A 26616-nucleotide genomic window follows, 5' to 3' on the forward strand; every position below is an offset into this window, starting at 1 on the left:
AATCCTGGAAACTCAAGGAGTTCCTTAAAGGTAAAGCTACCAGTGCATGGCATAGACACTAAATGGTAACCAGCTGAGACATGCAGACAGATACACAGACAAAGACAGAAAGACAGAGAGAAACAGAGAGACAGAGGAAGAGAGAGACAGAGACAGAAAGAGACAAAGCAATACTATTTCCTTTTAAAACTCTAAATGGTAAGTGACCATTCTGAGAGACTGTCATAGAAGATGTGGTATAAATGCATTATGTTAGAGGTACTAATGTTGAGGGATGTGTCAGACTCTACTGGAAATGCTCCCTCCTACTCACCAGTAACTTCCTGATGTCCAACTCTATCACCTTTTTTTTAATAATCTGTGTGTGATCTCTTTAACCCTATTGACCTTTATTCCTTTCTGAATCTCTCTTTTCCTTTAGCTTCTGAGATGTTTATAGAATAGATGGATTTTTAGACTTTAGACATCATCTATTCCACCTTCATGATTTTATAGATGTAAAGATGAGTAATTATGAAGGCTAAAGAGGTGAAGTGATTGCTAAAGGTTAAACAGATAATAAATGGAAGTGCAGGAATTCAAACTCAGGTTGCCTGACTGAGTCTTGAGCTCTCTCCACTGTTTGCCTCACTCTGTTCTCTTAGTTTTTCTGCTTTTCTATCATTTCTCTTTTCCTGCTTATTTCTCTTGTTCCAGTTCCCTAAATATTGGAATTCCAAAGCTCCAGTTTCTGCTCTCTGGATTACTACCAGATTTACAATTCCAACCCTAACCTCTTTCTGAAGAAGCAGGGATTTTTCATTGCTTAACAACCTCTCCGTCTAATACTCACATGCACAAAGCCAGCATCATCATTTGCTCTCACACGATAGCTCCGATTTTGGATTTGCTTTGCTATTTTAAAACCATTCTTTTCACAGTCACTAGTTATATCCCCTCTTTCTCTCACCACTCACAGTTAGTTGCCATATCGTGTTTCTTTCTTCACTATACCTCTCAAATCTGCCTTTCTTTTTCATTCCTCCTGCCACCACCTTAGTTTAGGCCCTTGTTAGCTCATACTTAGACTGTTGAAATAACATCCTAATTAGACTCCCTGCCTCCAACCTGTCTCTAATGCAATCCATCTTGCATGTTGATGCCAGATTCATCATTCCAAGAAACTTACTTTGAATGTGTCACTCTTGCTTAAAATCCTTTAATGGTTATGATTTTTTTGAGTCTGCCAACAGGATAAAGTCTCAACTCCTTAGCCAGCCATTAAAATTCATGATCCTTCAGTTTGGCTCCAATCTACCTTTCTAACCATGCTTCTCCTACTGCCTACATGTACTCTGTGCTTTAGCTGCATGCTGTTTTCTGGACGTGCCTCTTTCTGGCTTGCTAAACCTTTGCTCAAGATGCTATATTTGGAGGATTGTCTCTGCTTTTTTGAAATCTTATGCATCCTTCAGGGTCCAGCACAGATGTTGTCTCCTCTGAAATCAATACATCTGAGGTTGATCTTTCCCTCCTGTAAGCGTTTCTTGTTCTTTCTGCCTGAAAGATCATGTTAGAATTACATCTCAGACTCTTACCAGCTGTGTGATCATGAGTAAATCACTTAACCTCTCAGGGTCTGTTTCTTCCTCTGCAAAATGAGAACATGTAGTACCTCTCTCATGCTACTGTGGCAATGAAAAAGCACTCTACAAATGTAAGTTATTCTTATCTTGGCTGTTAGACTATAAACTGCTCGAAGGCAGGGATTGTTCCTATCACAGTGCTTTGCACACATAAGTGCTTGTTGAATGTTTGCTGAACAAATGAAAATGAACAAATTTGACATCATAGTTTGCATAAGGACTTTGTATTCCTTAAGGGACTGCTTTGTGTTGCAACTAGTGTTTAGCGCATAAAGAAGTCTCACATGATCTTAAATGTTGTATATTATTTAAAAATCACTGGGAGTTTGAGCCTTGAAGAAAACTAAGGATTCTAAGAGGTGGAAATGGGGAGGGAATATGTCTGAGCATGGAGGATAACCTAGAAAAAAGCACAGAGATGGGAGAGGGCCTGTCAAGTTTGATGAATAGTAAGTTGGTCAGGTTGACTGCTACATAGAATGTGTGAGGGGGAATAATGTGCAATCAGACTGGAAAAGTAGGATGGAGCTGAATAATGAAGGACTTTAAATGCCAGTCCAAAAAAGACTGGATATTATCCTAGAGGCAATAGGGAGCCATTGGAGGTTCATTTGCAGGGTGCTGACATGATGATGCTTATAAATTAGGAAGATTATTTTTGCACTTGTATAGAGGTTGGATTGTAGAGAGGAGAACTGGAAGATGATGATTTAACTAGGAGGCTATAGGAATAGCACATAGGTGACTCAGTAGCTTATGAGTTCAAATCCTGCCTCAGATACTTACTAGCTGTGTGACCCCAGGCAAATCACTTGACTTCTGTTTGCCTTAATCCACTGGAGAAGGAAATGGCAAACCACGACATTATCTTTGCCAAGAAAACCTCATGGACAGCATTGACATGCTGTGGTCCATGGGGTCACAAAGCATTGGACATGACTGAATGGCAATTATTTATGTAGGAAGTAATGAGAGTCTAGAATTAACTATGTAAGTGAAAAAAAGGGAATGGATTAGTGAGATGGTAAGGAGGTAAAAATCAATAAGATCTGGCATCTTGAAATTTCTGGCTTGAGAGACTAGAAGATGGAGGTGTCTCAACAGTAAAAGGGAATTTCTTATTAAATCTACAGTTTGCTTTTTCTTCTCTTGTTTAAAAACAAGATCTTAGGTGCTGACCCAATGTGAATTTTTTTTTAGTTTGTCTTTCTTTAAAGAAGTGGTCTTTACTGGTAAGTGTAAATTACTTCCCGAAGTTCTCAGTGTAGGATAATAGTTTATCCCTGATCTTATCCCTTCTCAGTTCATCCCTGCAGTCTTTCAGTGTTCAAAACTTAATACACAAAGGACCAAATTATTTCTTGAGTTGTCACATCTGCCTGGCAGCCTGTCCTCTTTGCAGTCCTAGTCTCCAATTCATTCCTGCCACATTTTCTCATAGAGAAGAAGTGAAAAGTTAAATTGATCATTTTGTTAGGTCCTGCCCTTGGCAAAATTATGAAGTGTGCGAAATTTTTAAGAAGCCTCTTCTAACAATATTCCTTCTTTTTTTTTAAAGCACTTTCCCACTCCCTCTTCCATCCCTTTCATACTCTGTTGTCTTAGGATTGACCTCTGTGGCTTGGTTCCTTTTTGCTAGCCCTTCAATCAGGGATCTTAGTACTGCCTTTCTTCCCCACTAATGAAACATATCTGTACAGGATTTCGCTATTGAGCCCAATCCAGTCATTTTGTAATATTGGGGTCCTGGTAGGGTAGAAAAGCACTTGATTTGGAGTCAGGACACAGTGGGTTTTTAAATTTTTTTTTTATTTTTTGGTTAGGAAGTTGGCATTAAGTGACTTTCCCAGGGTCACCCAGCTAGTAAGTGTTAAGTATCTGAAGTCACGTTTGAACTCAGGTCCTCCTGACTCCAGGGACAATACATTCACTGTCCCCCTAGTCACCCCAAAGGAGACAGTGTTTCAGATCTCATCTGTGACATATACTACCTGTATGGCCTCAAGAAAATAATTTCATATCTTGAGGTCTCTATTTCCTCCTCTGTAAAATGGAAGAATTGGATTAAATTATATCTAATATCTCAGTTTGAAACCCTATGATTCTAAATAGTTTTAGGGTACATACAAATCCAGGGTGAGGAGATGATTCCCTCTGCCTTTTTTTGATCACCATCACTGACTTGCTGAGCTATCAGTCAGCAGCAGGTCATTATTTTAATTGTTGGTTATACCATGGTTGACTGATAGGAGATGATGGACAGTTTGGCAGGATAGTGACAAGGGATACGTCTTCCTCTTCCCTGTCTTCAGATGCTGAGTCAACACAAGAAGAAAGCCACAGGCAGCACTCTGAGGATTCAAAGTGTGTGCTGCTGCTCCATACATGTTGAAGTGACAGCAGACACCGCTCTATAGAGTTCAGGTCTGACCATGTCTCCGCTCTGTTAAAGCGTCTTCAATGGCTTGGCTATTTGGGTGAAATGTGGTGGAAGCCCTTTGCAATCTGTCTCCAGCCTATTTTTGCAAGCTGGTTATACATTACTCACCCTTATAGACTGTACATGCCAGACAGACCTTCCTGTCTGCTGCTTTCACACATGACATTTCATCTCTTGCCTTTATCTCTTTGCATAGACTGTCCCCTCACTCTGGAAGGCTCTCATTTCACCTTCCTCTCTTGGTCAGGGACTGTCTTTTATCTTTCCTTGGTTTTTCAGCATTTAGCACAGAGACTGGCACATAGTAAGTGCTTAATAAATGTTTCTTGACTATTTGCATGCCAGAAGGATGGTATGAGATAGTGTGGAAAGAGTTTGGTGCTTGTCAGAAGACCTGGGTTTGAATACCAGTTCTGATATTTATCCCACTGTTTGACTATATAACTTACGTTCTCTGAGCCTCAGTTTCCTCCTCCACAAAATAGGAATAACAAATACTTGCAATGCTAAATGCACTTTTTAAAGTCTTAAAATACTCTTATACAATGATACTTATGTACCTTTGGAGTTTAGCCTTAGTTATATAGTAATATGCAGGAGCTTTGTATTAAAGGGGCCCCAGAAATCATTGTAAGATATTCTTAAATGTCTGAATGCAGCTACAAATTTCAATGACTATCTACAAAAGACTTTTGGTTATTTGAGGACAAATCTCTTTTCCAGTGAAATAAAAAGTTCACAAAGAAAGTTTTATTTTAACTAGTTAAGCAGTGAGGTTTCCTCCATTGAATTTGTAACCACTTTGATTTTTGGATTCATTTTTCCCATGACCCTTTTTATGATTCGGTAAGACGATTAATGTACTTGAAGTCTTTCATAGTCTTTAGGGCCTTTAAATGCTACTGGAATTTGGCCTTATTGTTTTCTTAAAATTTCCTTATTTATCTGTCTTAATCTTTGTCTCTGGTGCTTATCATAACATGGGAAAAAAAGTCCTGAAGTCCTCCTATCAGAGTGTAAGCCCCATAAGGACAGGGACTGTGCCTCATCCTTCTTTTCATCTCCCCTCATCTCACAGAGTAGGCTTCTATGAAAGGTTTAGTAAAATAGAATGAAGTAAGTTTTTCTTCTGTTAGCTGGCCAATATGGGAGTTTGTACGTGTCTCCTGTACACATATCTCTGTTTATTCAGTTTGGAGGTCAAGGAAAATTTTTATGGGTAAACAGAACTCTTTTTATTGCTAGTTTTTTCCCCCAGTGTGTTTTTGTATACAAAAATTCTCTGAAGAGTGTGCAATAAATATGACTTGATTTTTATCTGGACTCCCATAGGCTTGGCCCCATAGCAACCAGGAGTTTAAGGGAAGCTTATCTCACTAGTCTGTCATTTTCAGCATCCACATTGTTATCTTCTTGTAGGTGCACATAAATAGACCAATTATTCCATTGTGGACTAATATTTGCTTTCTAAATGTATAATACAATGGTGATTTTCCAGGTATGGGAATAGCAGAATGTATGCCAAAGACTTGCCGCTTTGAGAAGCAGAGCAACCAGGAAATGTTTTTGTTATCCTTAGACTCAAAAGAAAGACACTAAGACAGAAAATATTGCCCTGATATTTTTGCACAAAAAAATCAATTGTTTGTGGTGTTTGGGGTTTGAATCTTTTTTTTTAAACATTCAGTTTCTAAGTTCCTAGGAAATAAAGGCATAAGATTTTAATTAGTCAAACTGTAGGCTGCACTGTTATTTGAATATGAGAAGGACTTAACTGCCTGATTCAATATTGTCTTCCTGGAACACTGAAATTCCCACAGACAGGCAAATCAGAGCAAAGCTGTATTCCTCATTACAACAGATCCCTTGTGCTTTTTCACAGGTGAACTAAACATTTCACAGTGTAGTGGGATTAGGGAGGGTGGTAGAGCATAAACTGACTTGGGGGCCTTCTCACTGGAGAGACAAACTAAACAGAACCACAAAATTTTCCGCAGTTTACTGCTAATTTGGAGAATCTAAACCACTTACTTTCACAGTAAGAGAATGGAAAAAGAAGAAAAACTTCTTTAATTTTCTTGATAGTAATCAATGATTCAGATACTCTGAATTAGCTAAATGCCATCAGGGAGACAGGTGATTTTTAAAAAAAATGTTTTGAAACACACATGAGAAATAGAGAAAACAAGACTGCTTAGTAAGAGGATCTTGGGTAAACAGGAAAGGAGGAGATTAAAGCTGAAGTAATTAAGATGGCTAGCTTTTAAAAATACAACCCGTTTCAGAGAGGTCCTTTGGAGTCAAGTTCTGTTTAACTAAACACGTATAGCTAACTTAAAATAGTAGCAGGATTGTTTATTGGTATGCGTATCAGAGATCAATAGAATTGCTTCTTCCAGCTATTTGGGTAAATTCATACTGTCTTTCTGGTTGTGACCCTGAAGAGCAGAGCTGTCCTTAACTGTAACTGTACCTGGACAAGTTCAGTTTGGTGTGTGGTTAGTTGGTGGTATGGTGGTATAAAAGATAAATCTAGTGAGGATGCAGTAGACCTAGGGAGTGGAGGGGGCTGCCTGTCCTTCAGAGAATGTGATGTTTCTTATAGGGATTAAGGAGGATGAAATCAGGAAGGGGGCATCATGGTGTTTAATTAATCAATCCACAAGTATTTCTTAAACACCTGCTATAACTCAGGCACTGTGCTAGATGCTAGGGATTGCAAATAAAAAGAATGAAACAATACTTACTACTTACAATTGTAATGAAGGAGATAAATACGTACATATATATATAAATACATTAAGCATAAATATGAAGTGAATATTTTCAAATATATAGAAAAAATTAAAGTACAAAGCAATTTGAGAGGCGGGGCTCTAGCAAAAAAGACCATGCAGAAGATGCCTTCTGAGTTATATTTTAAAGAAAGAGAGGGGCCTATGAGGCAGAGGGAAGAAATCAATCCATTTCAGGTATTGGTGAAGGCCATGGAGACAGGAGATGGAGCATGGTGTGTGAGGAAGGGAAGGAAAGTCAGTTTGGCTGGATCATAGAGGATAGAGAGGTACGTAATATTCCCTGAGACTGGAGAGACAGGGTTGGGGGCATTTAACATCATGATGATGTGCGTAGGAAGGGTACCCCCAAGGGACAAGCAGACTCTGCCCTCAGCAACCCACCCTGGGCAAAGCCCTGCTCACCCCATGCTAGTTATGACTTTGTTGTAGATCACTCATAATAACTCTCATTTACATAATGAGAGAAGAGAATGCAAATCCATTCTTGCTGTTGAGGTAATTGTACTGCAGGCACTGTATTTTCAGGCACCCCTGTGACAAGCTGAATCATCCAGTTTGGGGTCATTAGGCTGGAGAGAAGAAATCTTTAGGAGAGACATTTATAACCTCTCTGGAAGGCAGACATTTTGTCTTGAAAGGAAATATGCAGCCCTTTCAGTCACTTTTGTCTGAGAGTCTATAAAACACATGCTTTGTATAGAGGACTAAGTTAGGGATCTAGATGTGGCTTAAAACGGCAAGATTTTGTTCTTGAGCATTTATTTTCCTGGGTGAATGAGGCCAAGGTCATTAAATCTGTGCTGTGGGCACCTCTTTCTTGAAGGAAAGATGTCCCTGTTCCTTACCTAATACAATGACTGCTAGAAAAGAAAAAGAATGTGCTATTTTTGAAATGTTCCACCAAAGTTAGGGAGATCCAGGGGATAGCAAAAGGGAAGTTTGAATGCTCATGACTTTTTCTTTACTGTCTCCCTCCTGGTCTGATCTAGCTCTCTCTTAGTTTTGGGACTGCCTCTACTAGGGATAATAATAGCACCTTCCTCCCAAGGTTGCCATTAGAATCAAATGAGGTGATATTTGTAAAGTGGTTGGCACTGTGCCTGGCACACAGTAGGCACCATACAAATGCTATTGTCATGAGTGCTGTTTCAATCCTGTCTCACTGTCTTCATGACCTCATATGAGATTTTCTTGGCAAAGGCATTGGAATGGTTTGCCATTTCCTTCTCCAGCTTATTTTTACAGATGAGGAAACTGAGGCAAACAGGGTTAAGTGACATGCCCAGGGTCACACAGCTAGTAAGTGTCTGAGGTTCAGGATTTGAACTCAGGAAGATGATTCTAGGCCTGGTGCATTATACACTGGGCCCATCATTATTATTCTGGTTAATTGTTAACTGCTAGGTGGCATGGGATAGAACTCCTGGCCTGGAGTCAGGAAGACCTGACACTTAACCCTGTTTGCCTCAGTTTCCTCATCTATAAAATGAATTGGAGAAGAAAATGGCAAACCACTCCAGGATCTTTGCCAAGAAAACTCCAGATGAGAACACAGAGTCAGACATGACTGAATGACAATAATGACAACTACGTTTTATAGGTGCATTGAACCAAGATGGGGAAGAATCCATTGTCTCAGTTTAGAAGAGATAAGAGCAGATTTTTTCACTAGGAACTTTTAACAATCTAAGTGAAAACAAAAGGCACAGGAATGAATCAGGTCACAGAGTACAGATCTCAAGACTTAGAATTAGGAGGGATCTTGAGAGTCAGCTAGTCTAACCCTTTCATTTTATAGACAAGGAAGCTGAGGCACAGAGAGGTGAAACGACTTACTAGCAGTGTCAGTAATAAGGAAGAGAACCAGGATTTCAACATGAGACTTTTGCCTCCATATCTAAATGTCTTTCCATCATGCCATGTTGCTGTTTTCAACTTTAATATGCATCTAAACTTTGAACTGACTGGCTCAGTTTATGGGATTTTACTGGGGAGGAGGGAGCACGATGATGCTGATTATATTTTAGCATGATATTAACTGCTCCTTTCTCTCCTGTTGGAGCTCAAAGGTCTTACCAGTTGCCTGTTTTTTCCCCCCATCTATCTCTACCCATGAACCAAACTTGCCATGCTCCTCTGTAAACACCATCAACTAAAAATCAAAAGATGTATGCATCTCTTAGATGATCTCAGCAAATATAAACCTGAATGCAGATTGCTGGCTATAGTGCTTCAGAATGCTGGCTAGTTATTTTGGAACCCAAATAGTAAATACTTTAAGATTGTAAATGAGCAACTAGCCACCACAATGGCAGATAGGAAATCAAACGCTTTTATGGTGAAATAACAACTCACTTTTGTAAAGTTCTTTAAGGCTTACAAAATTCTTCCATCATAATTTTATGAGTTAGGCAATCCAAATATTATCATTCCCATTTTTCATACAGGAAAACAGAGGTTCTGAGATATTAAGTGATTTGCCCATGGTCATACCACTTGTAAATGTTTGGGTCTCCAGGGCCAGTGGGACAGTTATCTTGCATCTCAGAGTGCTGGCTTTGGAGTCAGTGTCTGGGTTCAAAGTGTGGTTTCGTAGCTTGTTACTTGTGTTGATATTCTCAAATCAGTGCTATCCTGTGAGACCTCAGTTTCTTCTGTAAAGTGAGGGGTTTCTACTACATGATTACTAAATCTATAATTTTATGAATTATAAAGAACAAAAAAGACAGGAACCATTCCTCTGTCACTAGGTTCCAAAGCAGAGGAAACATTATATATCTGGACACGAGTTTTATTACTTATTAAGCCTAGAAAGGGCAATTGAATTGTACGGAAACTTCAGGTTTATGTCTTTATTTTGAGGGAATGAAGATTTCCATACTGCAAGTACTAGTATGAAGCCATGCTTACTGTTCGCATGAACTAAATTACATTGACACCAGACACTGATGTGCTGGTACATGTTTAACAACCATATTTCTGAAAAAAAATAGAATTATACTTTCAAGTTTAATATGCATTATTAACTTATTCACCATTTTCTTAAGTCTGGACAATCAACAAAACAGCAAATCAAGTGCTGATTTATAGAGTTTGTTATTTTCTGAGAGGTAAATACTCACACTGAAAATTTACCAAGAGGTTCTTCACAGTCTTTTGAGCTGACTCCATCACACTCCTGTGGTAGGTTACCTATTTCAGAGGCAATTCTGTATAGTAGATAAAAGGCTGAATTTGGAGTTGGAACATGAAGGTTTGAATCCTGTCTCAAGTTGTGTGGCCAAGTTATTTAACCTTTCTGGGTTTCAATTTTATCGTCTTCTAAATGATGGGTGGGACTAAATTGTAGCTGAAGCTCCTTCTACCTCGAGATCTGTAATCTTATGAGTCTTTGCTTTAGAATAATAGTTGAAGTTAGATCAGTTAATGTCTAATATTTAAAGCTAAAATCACATTAAAATGAGTCAACTAATCTTTAGTCAGGAAAAAACACACTGACAGTCATTCATTTGAATACAGTATATTTGCTAAAGCTGGAAGAGTAGCCTCCCAATTTCTATTAGAAATGAAAATGAGAGCTAAAATTATAATGACAAACCTGTGTGTTTCTAGTAGCTACTGCATATATGAAACATGCTCTAATGAAATTTTTTTTGTGTTTCTTAGAAATATTTATTTGACCCTATTAGTAGAATTTCCAGCAATAAGCCAGCACTGTGGTGCATCTAAATAATGCCTAGTTCACAGTAATTTCTTTGTTCTTTGAACTCCCAGAGCTCATCATCCACAACTTTCATTTAGCAATTCATCATGTACCATCCTATGATATTCTTGTATTGTCTTGGACTCTTGTTTATCCTTTGAATTATTAATCAACTTTTCATGTGTTTCTCACATAGATTATAAGCCTTCCTTTAGGGCCTTTCTACATCTGTAGAACAATGCCTTCCCATAATAGGTGCTCACAATGTACTTGTCAATTGATTGAAACAGCAATCTTTTAAAGAATACAATTTGAATTTAGTTTTATAGTTTCCTAGGATTAGTTTTGTCTTCTCAAGAATAAAAACAAAGAAGGCAAATTGTTATAAGGTAAAGTGTGCAGAGCTAAAAATAGGAATTCTGATGCTCAGGGCAAATTTAGTTGACTGGAGAAGAGGGGGGAACCATTCAATCTATGGCTACCCCCAGAGACTCCAGCCCTGATCTCCATGGCATAACCAATGACTTTCAACCCTTGGGAAACATTATCCAGGTCAAGGCTAGCCATGGCAGATGGACATGACCCCAGAAGAAGTGCTATGTGGTACGATTTTGAGGACCACCATGGGAAAGAACTATGTCAGCAGGCTGGGGCAAGTCTTCTGTTGCTTTGCCCTAGTTATGGTAAAGAGTATGTGAATCAAGAATAATATCTTTCCCAAATTTTCTCAGGTAAAATATTGAAATATTACCAGAGACTTCAGCGTAATTGAGGCTTCCTACTTTGCTACTATTTTTCTGAGATTCCTACTCTTCAGCTTCTCCCTTTACTTGCTTGTTACACTTCCATAACAATTTCCTTGTTATATTTCTACTAGCTGTTATTTCTGATGTTTAATATCATAATTTTATTAACCAAGACTGCCCACAATGTTGAGGTTTGATTCTTAAAATCACACTTTATCCTTGGCCCATCTTTGGATTAGTATCATAAATGGACAATCCAGTTTTGAAGGGTTATCCTTGATATTCTGATCCTTACATATTATGAATTTATTAAATCACAATACAACAATTTTTCTGCTCTGCTCCCACCCTGTCTTTCTAAACTTATTTCTCATTATTCCCCTGTATTGAACTTGTACTGCAAAATGTACTGCTTGCCCTGAGTGTAAAAGTAATCTTTCTTCTCTATCCATTGAAATCTTACTGATTTTTTTTCAAGAACCAGCTGAAGTGCTATAACCTGCGAGAAGCCTTCCCAGATGTTCCCAGGCAAACATGACCTCCCCCTCCTAAACTGCCAAAGCCCTTATTGCCTCTTTTTGAGCATTTGTTTTCTGAATTATATTATAGCTGTCTGGGTTACTCTCTTATGATGGCTATTGAATTTTAAGCTTTTTGAATGCAAGAACTATGCCTTCTTAACTTTTCATTAAACATAGAGCTTGGTATAGAGTGACATATACAAAACACAATAAATAGCTGTTTTAATGGAATTGATTTTTTTTTTTTAGCAGTTTTAGCTATTTTGGAAGCTTTAATTAGCTCAGGTGATATGGACATCTTATGCATACAGCCACTTCTCTGGAATGCTTTCCTGAAAAGGAGTAACCCTTTTCAGGAAATGTCTGGAAGCATTGGTAAATATCATTTTAATGTCAGCTCCCAGGATAGGGTAAACACAATTTAGCAAAATAAAAATCATGTGGCTTTTTTTTAAAAGCATGGATCAAACAGAAATTCTTCTTTCTTTAAGAAGGCAGGAGGTAACACTCAATACCCATTTCTAAGAGAGAAAAACAAAACACCTTTATATTCTTTTTTTATTTTTTTAAATGAAATTATTTTGTTTTCAGTGTTCTATAATCACTTCCATAAATCTTAGATTTTTTTTTACCTCCCTTCCCCTCCTTCCCCCCTCCTTCTCTGAGATGGCATACAACTTTATATAGGATCTATACATACATCACTTTTATATTCTTAATGTTGCATCTTTTACTAGCAATTTTTTGGAACTTGTTATTGCATAAGAAATTCTTGGGTAATCTGATTGTTCCACCATTTGGGATGGCCTCCCTCACCCCCATCCTTTGATCATCTTTGTTTTCTCACCCCTCTCTCCATCAAGGAGGAAGAAGGAAAATACTTCTACCAGTAGGAAGGCATATAAGACTATAGGAATGTAGAGCATATATCCAGAATTGGAAGTGACCTCAAAAACCATTTAGTCTCCCCCCAACCTTTGCTAACCCATGAGGAAAATGAGACCCAGGGAGGTAAAATGACAGTTTGAAACAGAGTTAGGATTTGAACCCAAGGCTTCTTACTCTGGTTCAATGTTCTTTCTGCTGTACTGTTGCTTACAGTGCAGGAAAATTTATCTTCCTGATTTCAATTCTTGCCTTGGTTGCTTTCTAGCTCTGTGACCCTGGCTTTTCAGTGGTCCATCTGAAAGGTGATTTAGATCATTGACTTTTATGTACTGATTTTATGAATATGGTTTTCACAGTAGTGACAAGGACTTTTCATTTTGTGGAGATCATTAGGTTCAGTTCTCAGATCATCTATCTGTTATCTTTCAGTCCTGATACAGGAGTAACCTGCCTCCATTTCTGATCATATATTTCCTAGTTGGTATCAATAATTCCATTTCTTGCACGTAGGTCATCATTGCAGTATACTTTAGCCTACTGACTCCCACCATGCATTCCTCTATTGCTTGTCCTATAGGGATTTACTTGTTTTATCCTTGGTGTGGTTCAGTATCCTTTCCCAACTTTGTCTTCTTAAATGCCATTTCAGCTTCCTTATATTGCACATTAGGGTATTAAAGTGGTATTAAAGTGTAAAGGTTGTGTTTCCACGCTTGTTGATGATAATAAATCATTATAAAAACATTGATAAATTAAGAGCCATTTCTATTTTAGTTCTCCTACCAATTTGCCAACTTTATCTCTGAATGCTCTTGAGATGTCATAGCTCATTTGAGTCTCATATCAAATTTTCAATAGTCTTATTTTCACTATTAATATTTTTGTCCCATGGAATCTGTAATCCCACATCATCTTTTAAAAGTGAATTTGGATTCTAAATCAGTGGTAGCCCTTGATTGTCAGGCCTTTGCTTGGCAAGAAAATTGTGTTTTTCTGAATTTTTTTTGGCCTCCTCATTTTTGTGGCAGATAATCAAGGTCAATATCATTGCTTTTTTTTCATTTTCCATTTTTCAGCATTAATAGATTATTTGTTGAATGATCCATTATTAAGACATTGTAATTGATGACAGCATCTTCTCACCTTTCTTCCATATTCAAATTTGATATTTATTTTGAACTTGGATCTATTGGATCAATTGTCCGGCTATAGACAATCAGCTAATCCTTATATGACGCATGTCAATAACCAAACGTTTCTTGACTATTAAAATATAGTCCGTTAAATTTTTGTATGTGACTATGTGATGCTATTTGGTGCTCACCCTGTTGAGGGCCTTCTGATTTTCTTCTGGAAGGCTATATCCAGGCCGGGTAGGTGTGAGGCACCTGAGTTGTCGTTAAGCAGCTAATTTTTATCCTCCTTCATTCCTCAAACCTCATGTTTTGTTCAACATATTTTTGTCATTCTTTCTTTTACCTACCTTTTTAGTGAAGTCATTGAATATCAAAGTGCAAGATATAGCACAAGATTTAGTGTAGAATTAAGCTTTATTAACTTTTAAACTTTTGTTTTCGTTCTGTGATCAGTCATGTCTGCCTCTTCATGACCCCATAGACCCTACTCATGAGGTTTTCTTGGAAACCCCCTTTCCTTCTCCAGTGGATTAAGGCAAACAGAGGTTAAGTGACTTTCCCAAGGTCACACAACTAATAAGCATCTGAGGCTGGAGACCGACTCCAGGTCCAGGACTCTATCTGCTGAAGTATCTAGCTGACTTTTTAAAAATTTGCTGGGGCAGCTGGGTGCAGTTGATAGAGTGCTGGGCCTGGAGCAAGGAAAATTTATCTTCCTGAGTTCAGCTCTTGCCTCAGTGACTTTCTAGCTGTGTGACCCTGTCCTCATTTTCCTCATCTGTAAAATGAGTTGGAGAAGGAAATGGCAAATTACTACAGTAGCTTTGCCAAGAGAACCCCCAATGGGGTCACCAAGAGTCAGACATAACTGAAGTGAATGAACAAACTGCATTCAGACTTTGGGGACACTTGGGATATGCTGTCTTGGTTTGGAGAATCTGATCAAGTTCTTTGCTCTCTCTCTCCCCTTGTCTTTTCACCTCCTCTTGCATGGTTGTTGATGAGCATAGGCAAAGTGACCATCTGGATAATTGTATCAACATCTGGGATAGAGGATGGGCAAATAGACCATAAAATGATTCATCTTATTGCCTTTAAGTATAAGATAAAATTATCTTTGATATTTCCCTTACTTATTTCTACAATATGAACATGTGAATAATTTTTCTTATTTGGCTGCAACATCCTTTTATATTCTACCTTCCTTTACAATGAAAACATTAATTTAGCTGTGATTCTATTTTTCCAATATTATGTGAACCTCCAGTCATTGGACAAAGAAAGCATATTTCTAATATTGGCAATTAAGTTAAAGTTTGTAGACGGTCTGAAAACTGTGATTCCTAGAACTCTAGTATTCCTGTTGCTATCAATTTGCTACTGTCAATATAGGCACAGAAGAAGGTTGACTGTGACCTAGTGGTCTTTTTTGAGTTTTCTTTGTTTTGTGGGTTGTCATGACCAAAGAATTCAGCACTGAATGACCCAACTGTCCGTATTTAGCTGTCTTGGTCTGTGGACCTCAAGTTTAATCTGTACCTGGCACCATACTAGAAACTTTTACAGCAAGCCTTCTTAACTTGGGGTCTGTGAACTTGTATTTTAAAAATATTTTTATAATTGTATTCACAATATCATTGGTTTTCTTTGTGATCCTATGCATTTTATTTCATGTATTTAAAGGAGTCCATAGGTTTTCAGCAGACTATCAGAGGTGTCCACAACACAGAAAAAGGGTAAATTTTACGGTATGATGGATAGATTCTGCTAGGGTGCATGCTGTGCTGGCATAGACTTGAAGAGACCTCAAGGTCCTTTCCATCACACAAGGGGATTAGAATAGAAATTTGCAGAGAGCTCTATACTAAAAAATAAACAAACAAGAAAAAAAAAGTTCCTTTAGTTGAAGTTTTTCCCCCTCAGAAATGGTTAATTATAACTACAAAGGACACAGTTAGGTGATGGAAGTGGATAGAAAGCTGGACCTGGAATTAGGAAGACGAATTCAAATCCTATTCCAGACACTATCAAGTGACTTAACCTCAGATGGGGATAATGATAGCACCTGGCTCCCAGGTTTATTACTTTGTTCATTGTTTATTACTGCGTGCCTAAAATGTGGCAGATTTCATAATCATTTTGCTCACAGACTATGATATGCAAGGGCAACAGACAACTTATTTAAAAGCTACTTCTTAACTTGGTCTGTAGGGGTTTTAGGGAATTGTTTGGCTTGCATAAGAAGCTCACAATTTTTAATCTTCTTAGAAGAATTCTGTGCCTAAAGCAGCTCCATTGTTAATCAGCTGGTTTAGGTCAAGGTCTCTTAATCCAGATTCTCATCTCCCTAAAATAACGAACTTCGCCACAGTCTTCATTTCCTTGCAGAGGATGGTTTTGTGGGTTGAGGCTTAGAATGGAAAGAAACCTCTGCAGCCTGACTGACATCTGCAGCTCTGAATGCTGATTGCACCTGCTGCCTTTCCAAGCTGGAAGATAACAAGGTTTACTTTTTTTCTCTTCACACCTCCTGCCCCTAGAGGAACAGCAGGAATAAAGTGAAAGAAATCACTGTTATTTTCTAGCTTTCTAGGAGAGATATTTTAACAAGAGGGAAGAGAATAAGGGATTATCTGAAAGGCCTTGTCACAGTGTCTGAATATTCAGCAAGTCCCACATTTTAGTCAATAAACATCTATGTAGCACCTTTCCTGCTCAAGATGTTGTTCGAAGAGCTGGGAATATAACAGCCCCTGCCCTAAGAGTTTACATTCTAGAGAGTGAGGTTGGGGAGTGTGATATGACAGGTACATGGATAGATATTAATACAAGAAGGGGATGGTGGAGGAAAGGGAGATCTAGACAAAGTTCTTTGAGAAGATGTACTCTAGTTAGGTGATTTATCCAATTTCTGATCAACTAGTCAACCATCTATTAAGAATCTGCCATATAAGAGGTGATATGCATAGCACTAGATTCTGTGGGAGATGTAGGAAAATGTAGGATGTAGCTCCTACTTTGAAGGTACCTACAATGCAGATACAAACATAAAAGTATGGTGGATGAAATAATAGTTAACATTTATTTAGCACTTGACTGGTATAGCGATTTTGAAATATATAATCTCATTTGACTCTTCCAACAACCCTGTGAGTTCTGTACTCATTACTCCCATTTTATAGATGAAGAAACTGAGGCTGAAAGGTTAATTGAATTGCTTCAGCTAGTAAGTATTGGGGCAGTATTCCAGTTCCCTCCTTCATGAGTCTCCATCCAACGTTGCTGCTATCTATTCTACTCCCTTTAACAAATAAATGTCAGAGAAAAATGACAGGGTGGTGTAATTGGAATGCTTTTCAGGAAACTTGGGTTCTAGTCCTGACCCTACTGGTCATTAGCTTTGAAACCTTGGGCAAGTCACTTACTCCTCTGAGGTCCAGCTCCCTCACCTGTAAGATGAAGGGGTCTCAGCAAAATTTAGTCAAATGTATTAAGCACTTACTTTGTACAGGGGTGAGGATACAAAGGACAAAAGCAAAAAATCAAATCAAAACCAAATAACCACCACAAAAAAGAACCCCAAACAGTTCCTGCTCTTGAGAAGCTTAAATTTTACTGGGGTAATGGTATAAACAGATAAGTAATACAGGATCATTTGAGGAGGGAGAAGGAGCACTGCTAACCAGGGGGCATCGCGAAAGGTTGTCACTGGACAGTTTATTTTAGCCATGGAACCAGCCTGCTTTCCTAGCTTCTCAGTGACTCTGTGATCCACCCACCATGAGTCCTGACCTTTTGTATTTAATCTCTGTTCTGTGCTGTTTGTTTGGGGACACAGATTGGTCTTTACTCTTCCTCCTACCAGTCCTTTAGATTCAACACCTCTTTTTCCATACTTTCTCTGTCACATGGAGAGGCTCTGATAAAGATATGGAATACCACATATTTCTGACCGAAAGCCAGACTTTAACAAATGAGAAGCTGCCTGGCTGTCTCCATGTTCAGTCACTGTCTTCTGACTTTCCTGCTCTCTACCAGCCCCTGTGAACTCTGTGATCCATAAGCAGCTCTTTGATATTTTGATTTAACCCCTTGACTCCTGGGATCCCAATTCAATCCATGACAAGGATGATATGTAGTAGAGTCTCTCCCCTCAGGAGAATGTAAGTTTCTTGAAGGCAGAATTCTTTCATTTTTGTAATTTTAAAATGTAGCACCTAGTATAATGCTTTGCATGTTGTTTAATAATGAATAATGAATGCTTAATTATTACCTGCTGAATTGAACTGAAAGATCAAACAAGACAAAGCCATTTACTTATGTAAATTTTTTTATCTTAATGTTTTTGGTGGGAGAAATCTTTGGACAAAATAAAGCTTACAGCTTGGATTCAAAAGACATTTATTCAGTACAGAAGCAATTTAAACTATATCTAGACTAGGGACACAGTACTGATAGTAATCTAAGTTACTTGGAAATGAATCTCTTCTCATTTTGGACAAGCTCCCTAAACACAAAAGTAAAAAACTATTCATCTGCCAATCCTTCCAATGCCTACTTTTGTAAAAGTTTGCCATGGTGATGAGGCTTTAGCCACAGGCTCCACGCAATCTTTGCTAACAAATTCATCTTGGACCCAAAGACTTAGATTTGCCACTATGCTGTTCTCTTCTTGTTGACCACACATAATGACTTCTTGTAGGTAGTATTTATTCTATATGATACACAATTTTTCATGTTCTTAAGAAAGAATAGGGTTGGAGACTAGCCCTATATTTTCATTGATATAGAAAATTCCAGGTTAGGAAATATTTTCTACTAATGACTTACTCATGGTCACACAGCCAGAGGGGAATCTTGAACCCAGGTCTTCCTAGCTTCAGAGCTGACTCTGCATACATTTTGACCCTCATCGTAAATAATGTTTTATTAAAATGGCAGCTGGTTTATTATATGATTTCTTAAATTACTATTACTTAAAAATTTTTCTTTTTTCTCTTTATATAAAGCAACTTGCCACCAGTTCAAAAAGAATCCTGCCAAAGTCCATCCTAGATTAATTTATAGAATAGCAGTTTTCTATATGATGATATTAATTATTGTGTGTGGCATATTGAATTGATGTAATTACTTTAGAATTCCATCTTAATACAAAAGGATGTGATTTCTCTCCATAGACATATATCATTCTATCTCTATCTCTATAAACTTCATAGGGACTTTAGGAAATTTTTTTATCCTCCATCATACTCTACAACTTGAGATTTGGTGTTTAGACCAACATTGCTGATATATCTTAGTAAAATTCATTAGAGAATTTGTTGTTCAGTCATTTTTTCATTTGTGTCTGATTCTTTGTGATCCCAATTTGGATTTTCTTGGGAAAGATACTAGAATGGTTTGCCATTTCCTTCTCCATCCCTTTTGACAGATGAGGAAAGTAAGCCAGAGAGAGTTAAGTGGCATGGTCAAGGTCCCACAGCTGGTAAGTGTTTGAGGCCAGATCTGAACTCAGGAAGACTCTAGGCTCAGTACTCTCTACCCACTGCACCCCCAGGTTGCTCGTTAGAGAATTACATTAATTTAAAGATTTATTACTAGCAGTAGCTCTTACCAGCTGTGGCAAGAGGAAGTTTTCTTACTGTATATTCACTTCAAGAGTATTACTTAATATAGTTATTAATGGCTGATAGGACTGAATGTATTAATTATGTTTACAGATTGTTTTTGTTTCTCGTCCTTTGTTTCCAAAGTGGACCGATGATATCACAGGGAGATGTTTTGACTCACAAGTGAATTGGATTTAAGTGAGGCAGAGTTGTACAAAGTTGTCAAGTTGGGTGGGATGGTCAATGCTTTGGAAAGAAGGGTTATGTACGTTTAGTAGTGAAAGTGATATCAAAAGATGCTTGACTCTGTGCTTTCAGCCAGCAGGTAGAAATATCAATAAGACCTTTAGCATTACATTTAAGTAACTAGGGTGACACAGCTAGCAAGTATCAAAGATGTAATTTTAACCAGTCTTCATGACTCCAATCCTAACCTATATCCTCTAAGACTTACTGCCCCTACTCAATGTGGACCAAACTGACTTTACACAAATATGGCAGAAGAATAGGATCTAAAACTCAACCAGTAAGATGCATAATTTTGTTATTAACAAATAATTTATGCCAAGCACTGGCTAAGTCATCATTGGACTATTATGTCCAAATTATGTTTTTGTATTTTAAAAATTAAGTGAAAATTGAAGATGACTCAGAGAAAAGCAATAAGAATATTCAGAGAGGAAAATGGGGATAATTTAACCTGGGAAAAGGAGATGGCTTATGAATAACTTAAGTTCATAGTTACTACAAATTCCAGAATTGGTCATGTCCAAAAAAAATGTCTCATTCTGCACTCTGAGTCCATCACTTCTCTTGGTGATGGGTAACATGGTTCATTATTGATCCTCTGGAATCATGGATGATGTTTGAGTTGCTTAGAGAACTTGTTTTCTTTTACAATATTGTTATTGTATAAATTTTTCTCCTGGTTTTGCTCACTTTACTCTGTATCAATTCCTACAATTCTTCTCAAGATTCTCTTATTATTCCTTAACTATGTATATTTGTTACAAGGATTTCATTTATCTTTTTTCTCCTCCAATGTAGGGAAAGAAAATAGATTTTTGTCAATTAAAAAACTCAAATAAAAACCTCTAACTCTGAGGATACTATAGAAGATTGAGTTATCTATTCTGCATGTCTCTGGTAGAGCCACTGATCAGAAATTGTTTTCAATTGTAGCAAGAAAGAAGTTTTGGTTAGACATAAGGGAAAACATCTTGACTGTAAGGTTGGAATGGACCACTAAGGAGGTTGTGGAATCTCCATCCTTGGAAATCACTAAAAATAGTGCTAACAGCCGTCTGCCCCTATCAGAGATCTGGACCATGTTGCCTCTGTAAGTCTTTTCCAGCTTCATGATTCTGCGATTCTATGAGTATCAGCCAGTGGAGTTAAGCTTTGATATGAATTATAGCTTTGTTACAGAATCAGACAGACAGTCTTAGTGTTACTCCTTTTGAAAATGAACTACAACCAGTCACCTGTTCACTTCCCCTCTGGGGTTCGGTTACTGGCTTATGTCTGATCTTCTGGCGCTTCTGACACTGTCAGGAACTCCTGACTACAAAATATCAAAGCCCCTTTAAATCAGTGGGAAGTGACCCTTTGGGGTCTCACTGAGGGAGAACCCACTGGGTAACAATTAAAGGATTTAATCTTTAATTCAATTTGCCTATATAGCTAAGCTTATTGTAAATAAACATAATGTGGATAAAATATGCAAATGTGTTGAATTTTTAGGCATGTATAAGATGGAAGAATCCTATTTTCAGTTCCTCAGTCCAACAGTTTTGAACTCCACAGCAGACCAGCAAGAATACTCAACAAAAAAGTACTTTACATCACATTTTTAGAAAGACAACATTAAAAGTTCATTATTTGGTCATGGGGACCTAGAAATAGATGAAGTAGAAGAACTTCTAGAAAATTGAAGAGATTCAAATCCGATCTTTAAACTCCATTGATATAAAGCAAATGTAAAAGCACTACCTTCTGTCCAAGACAATGCCAATACAACATTGCTATTCCTAGAAAAGGATGGTCTTCTTGGTTTGTATCTCTAGGCCTAAAGTATAGAAAATTCCAAGAAGCTCTTGGAACAGATAGAGATTTGTGTTAGAGAATCCAGTGTTAAAGATATTCAAACATCAATGTTTGTTCCTGTTCAGCCAAATGAATTAGTTGAAAATGAAGACATAGAAACCCAAGATTGTACATTTTAATAGATGATTCTAAAACATAAAGATGGTCAAATAGAAATGGATGATGTGTAAGAAGCAAAAAAAAATTCATTTCAGGATTCTGTGGCAAAATAGAGATGACACAGTTTTCCCCCAGATTTTCCCGTAATACCACATGGATTTTATTATCTTTTCCTCTTACATACATATACACTGTGGTGATTTGAATCTTACAGGTGTGCAAAATGTAACTGTGTTAGCTAAAGAGCCTTTGACTGGCACAAATTTGAGAGCAGATAAAACAATCACTGAAAATCAAGCTCTACCTTTGAAATCTGATTCAGGTCATAGAGATGACAGCCCCACATCAACAAATGATTGAAGCAGTGTGGAAAGCAAAATGGCAGAGAACCTAGCAAAATATTTCTGAAGTGACCTTTGCAACACAGGCACTAATTGTCAAATTCAGTAGTTACTTGCTGTAGCAAAAATTGTCTAGAACATTTATTTTCACGAATAAGGTCAGTGTCCCTGGATGGACATCAAAATAAGTGAAGGTACTGAAAAGTATCAAGAACTTTTACTATGTTGAATTCTATCAGCTGCCCACTCATAAATATTTTTAGTGTTGAAGAATATGTTAATGATTTGGAAATTGGAAGTGATGATTTTGTCCAGAACCAGAGCAATAGCTTTGCCCATATGCATGTGTGATTAGCTTGGGAGATGATCCTGAAATAGATATGGAAGGGTACAGTGAATCTTAGCCAGAGAACAAGTGTGAGGTTAAACTGCCTTGAAATAGTTTTCAATACTTGCTGAAAATGCATAAGTTGACTCCAGAACAACTGGATTGTATACATGATATTCGAAGACAAAGTAAAAATAGAATTGCTGCATAATGTTGTTAAAAAAAAGAAACTTGGCTGCACACAAAATCTTGAGTTAAGAAATTGAGAAGTTGGAAAGGAGGAGAGTTTATTATAGGAAAGAGATCATATTTTGTCAACACTAGGTGAAACAAAGCAAAACTTAACTGAATTTTGCCAGCAGGTCTGCAGAGAAGCAACTTTAAGTCACGAACAAAGCCAGATGCTTACAAAGTACTCTGCCTCAGGTTGCCCACTTATGTTGTTAATCTGAAAAAGAAAAAAAAATTACTCCTGACTCTGAACTGGTATCATCATCATGCATGGATTTACATCATGGGCTTCCAAATGTTCCACTGACCAGAGAAGAAAGTTCCCCTTATCCATGTGCAAGAGAAATAGATGATTCAATGCCAGAACAACTACAAGATTCATATCAGAACTCCCCATGAACTTCATCTTTGCTTATGGGTCAGTGTTATCTAAGTGGTAGCATCACAAATTTCTGTCACATGACTGGTAAATGCACTCCCCATAATTCAAGCTATATTTTATTTCCTTCACACCATTTATTTTTATAATTAAATGTGTGTGTTTATATGTGTGCATGTGTGTGTTAAGATGAAACTCTAACATAGGTTCCTTACATTAGTTTCTGCTAGGTTTCTGTTAAGTTGAGATCTTCATCACTGTGACCTTCATTAGGAAACCAGAGATAAGCTTTATTGGAAAGTATTTTAACTTGGATGTAATAGTCACATTTGAGAATAGGACAAACCTTTTAAAAATCAGAAAAGAAGATAGTGGTTTTGCTGTATTTAAAGTAAAACTTGGAGGGAAAGTCTGGCATAGCTTGAGAAAGTCAAGCACTTTTTTTCTTTTGACTGTTAGTGACACTTAAAGTTTAAAAAAACAATCAAATTCAAGTTATCAGCAAGCATTTATTAAATGCCTTCTGTGTTTCAAGCCCTGTTCTAAGTGCTTGAAGATGCAAGGAAAGGGAAAAACAGTACTGGGGAAGACAACATTCAAACAATCATGTACAAGTAACTTACATACAGGATAAAATTGGGAAATATTAGAGGGAACACCTTAGCATTGAGGGATCATGGGAAAGGCTTCTTGCAGAAGGTAGGATTTTAGCCGAGACTAAGCCAGGGAATCCAGGATGAGGAGATGAGACAAGATGAGACAGAAGAGAATTCCAGGTATGAGAGAGCCAGAGAAAAATCCATACAAATGGGAGATAGGAGTGTCTTGTGTGAGGAACTATAGGAAAGAGGTCAGTGTCACCGGATCAAAGATGGTCTGGAGGAAAAGTAAGGCAAAACATTTCTAAATTTTTGTCATATATACATATATACATACATACACACACATATATACACACATGCATATATTATACATATTTATCTTAAAAAAGAATTTTCTCCTTCTATCAATGAATAGATAGATGAATGACTATTTTAGGGAAAACTTGGCAGATGAAAAGATAGGGTCTTTCCAAATTCAGGAATTTAGGAAGTAATTTTCCATGAATTAAATGTGAAATTTTATTAAGTAAATTTCTGCTAATGTGGAAGAGCTGAATAATCAAGTAAACTTTAATTTATTAACAACCAATTTAAGTCTTTTGGGGCATATTACATGATATCTCTCCTATATTGAATTTTAAAGTTTGAGGTTTTAAGTTTTCTCCTGAATTAAGATATTAAAACACTTCTACTTTCACTGAGAAGGAGAACTAAAAGAAGGGAGAAAAAATGCAAGAATTCACCAGACATTTGTTAGTCAAGCAGCATTTATTAAGCAACATGCTTTTCTTATATATTGCGGTATTCTTGTTAAAAAGCACTAGTCACTAAAGCACTAAAAATATGAGTAGTATGGAAGCTTAATTAAACTTTCAGTGTGTTTTAATAGGGTTTTATTTATTCACATAGTGCCAAAGACACAAGCAATCACTTTAGCCTGAATGAGTTCATAAAGTTTTGTTTTTCATTTGGTTTATTATATGACAATTCTTCAGTAAAAGCTTAGTTACCAAGGACATTGTATTTTAAAGGTGACCCAAATGAGCTGGTCCTTGGAATGGTTAGTTCTGTAATTTCCATGATAGAATTTGTCTGAAATCTTTAAATATTTAGTGGTTCTGAGAGACAAACTCACAAAATATTGAAAGACCCTAAAATACATTTATCATATCTTGAGACCAATATTAATATTTGAGAAATTTAAAAAATTTTGATTTTTCTCCTCTTTTGATGTGGGAAAATTATTTCCAATATTTTAATTGCTTATAAACTAAATTATTTTCTGTAGTAAGGAAATGAATTAGGTTTTGGTTGTTCTTTGTAGACTTGAAGAAATATTTTGAATGGTCTGGGAAAATAGCATTGTTTATGATTATGAATCACATATAATAGATTAAAACAAAACTGCATATAAATGATGTCATATAGCCATTACTTTTCATTCTTGATTCTATGGTCTCCCACAGAGGAGTGTGAAACAACTTTTTTTCTGATTTACAAAATGCTAACTCTTGTATAAGCCAATGACCAGAATCTTTGATTCCCTACCTCATTATATACATAAATATTTTTCACATCAGCAAGAATATATGCAAAAATGTCAAATAATCTGCTTTTATTATTACTATAATTATGGGCAGGTTATTCAGTTTTTTATGTCAAAACCTCATTGTCTCCAGAACTGAAAATAATTTTCAAGGCACTTGGTTTTTGACATTTTTTTTTTTTTATTTAGCTTTTAACATTCATTTTCACAAAATTTTGGGTTACAAATTTTCTCCCCTTTTATCCCCTCCCCCCCAAATACCAAGCATTCTAATTGCCCCTATGACCAATCTGCTCTCTCTTCTATCATCCCTCTCTGCCCTTGTCTCTGTCTTCTCTTTTGTCCTATAAGGCCAAATAACTTTCTATACCCCTTTACCTGTATTTCTTATTTCCTAGTGGCAAGAGCAGTACTCGACAGTTGTTCCTAAAACTTTGAGTTCCAACTTCTCCCCATCCCTCCCTCTCCACCCATTCCCTTTGGGAAGGCAAGCAATTCAATATAGGCCATTTCTGTGCAGTTTTGCAAATGACTTCCATGATAGTTGTGTTCTGTAAGACTAACTATATTTCCCTCCATCCTATCCTGCCCCCCATTGCTTCTATTCTCTCTTTTGATCCTGCCCCTCCCCAAGATTGTTGACTTCAAATTGTTCCCTCCTCCCATTGCCCTCCCTTCCATCATCTCCCCCACCCTGCTTATCCCCTTATCCTCCACTTTCCTGTATTGTAAGATAGGTTTTCATACCAAAATGAGTAGGCATTTTATTCTTTCCTTTAGTGGAATGTGATGAGAGTAGACTTCATGTTTTTCTCTCACCTCCCCTTTTTATCCCTCCACTAATGAGTCTTTTGCTTGCCTCTTTTATGAGAGATAATTTGCCCCATTCAATTCTCCCTTTCTCCTCCCAATATCTTTCTCTCTCACTGCTTGATTTCATTTTTTTTAAGATATGATCCCATCCTCTTCAATTCACTCTGTGCACTCTGTCTCTATGTGTGTGTGCGTGTGTGCATGTGTGTGTGTGTAATCCCACCCAGTACCCAGATACTGAAATGTTTCAAGAGTTACAAATATTGTCTTTCCATGTAGGAATGTAAACAGTTCAACTTTAGTAAGTCCCTTATGACTTCTCTTTGCTGTTCACCTTTTCATGGTTCTCTTCATTCTTGTGTTTGGAAGTCAAATTTTCTTTTCAGCTCTGGTCTTTTCATCAAGAATGCTTGAAAATCCTCTATTTCATTGAAAGACCAATTTTTCCCCTGAAGTATTATACTCAGTTTTGCTGGGTAGGTGATTCTTGGTTTTAGTCCTAGTTCCTCTGACTTCTGGAATATCCTATTCCATGCCCTTCGATCCCTTAATGTAGAAGCTGCTAGATCTTGTGTTATCCTGATTGTATTTCCACAATACTTGAATTGTTTCTTTCTAGCTGCTTGCAATATTTTCTCTTTCACCTGGGAGTTCTGGAATTTGGCCACAATGTTCCTAGGAGTTTCTCTTTTTGGATCTCTTTCA

At 37.2% G+C, this 26616-nt stretch overlaps 1 protein-coding gene and 1 pseudogene across 2 annotated transcripts in view; both read left to right on the plus strand.

Moving 5' to 3' along the window:
* Positions 1–26616, plus strand: part of PLCL1 (phospholipase C like 1 (inactive)) — a 444522-nt gene that overhangs the window by 254289 nt on the left and 163617 nt on the right. The window lies entirely within an intron of this gene.
* LOC140503217 (transcription regulator protein BACH1 pseudogene) lies at positions 21620–23306 on the plus strand (annotated as a pseudogene).

The sequence above is a fragment of the Notamacropus eugenii genome, chromosome 5 (genome assembly GCF_028372415.1).
Source record: "Notamacropus eugenii isolate mMacEug1 chromosome 5, mMacEug1.pri_v2, whole genome shotgun sequence".
In the NCBI taxonomy this organism is placed as follows: domain Eukaryota; kingdom Metazoa; phylum Chordata; class Mammalia; order Diprotodontia; family Macropodidae; genus Notamacropus; species Notamacropus eugenii.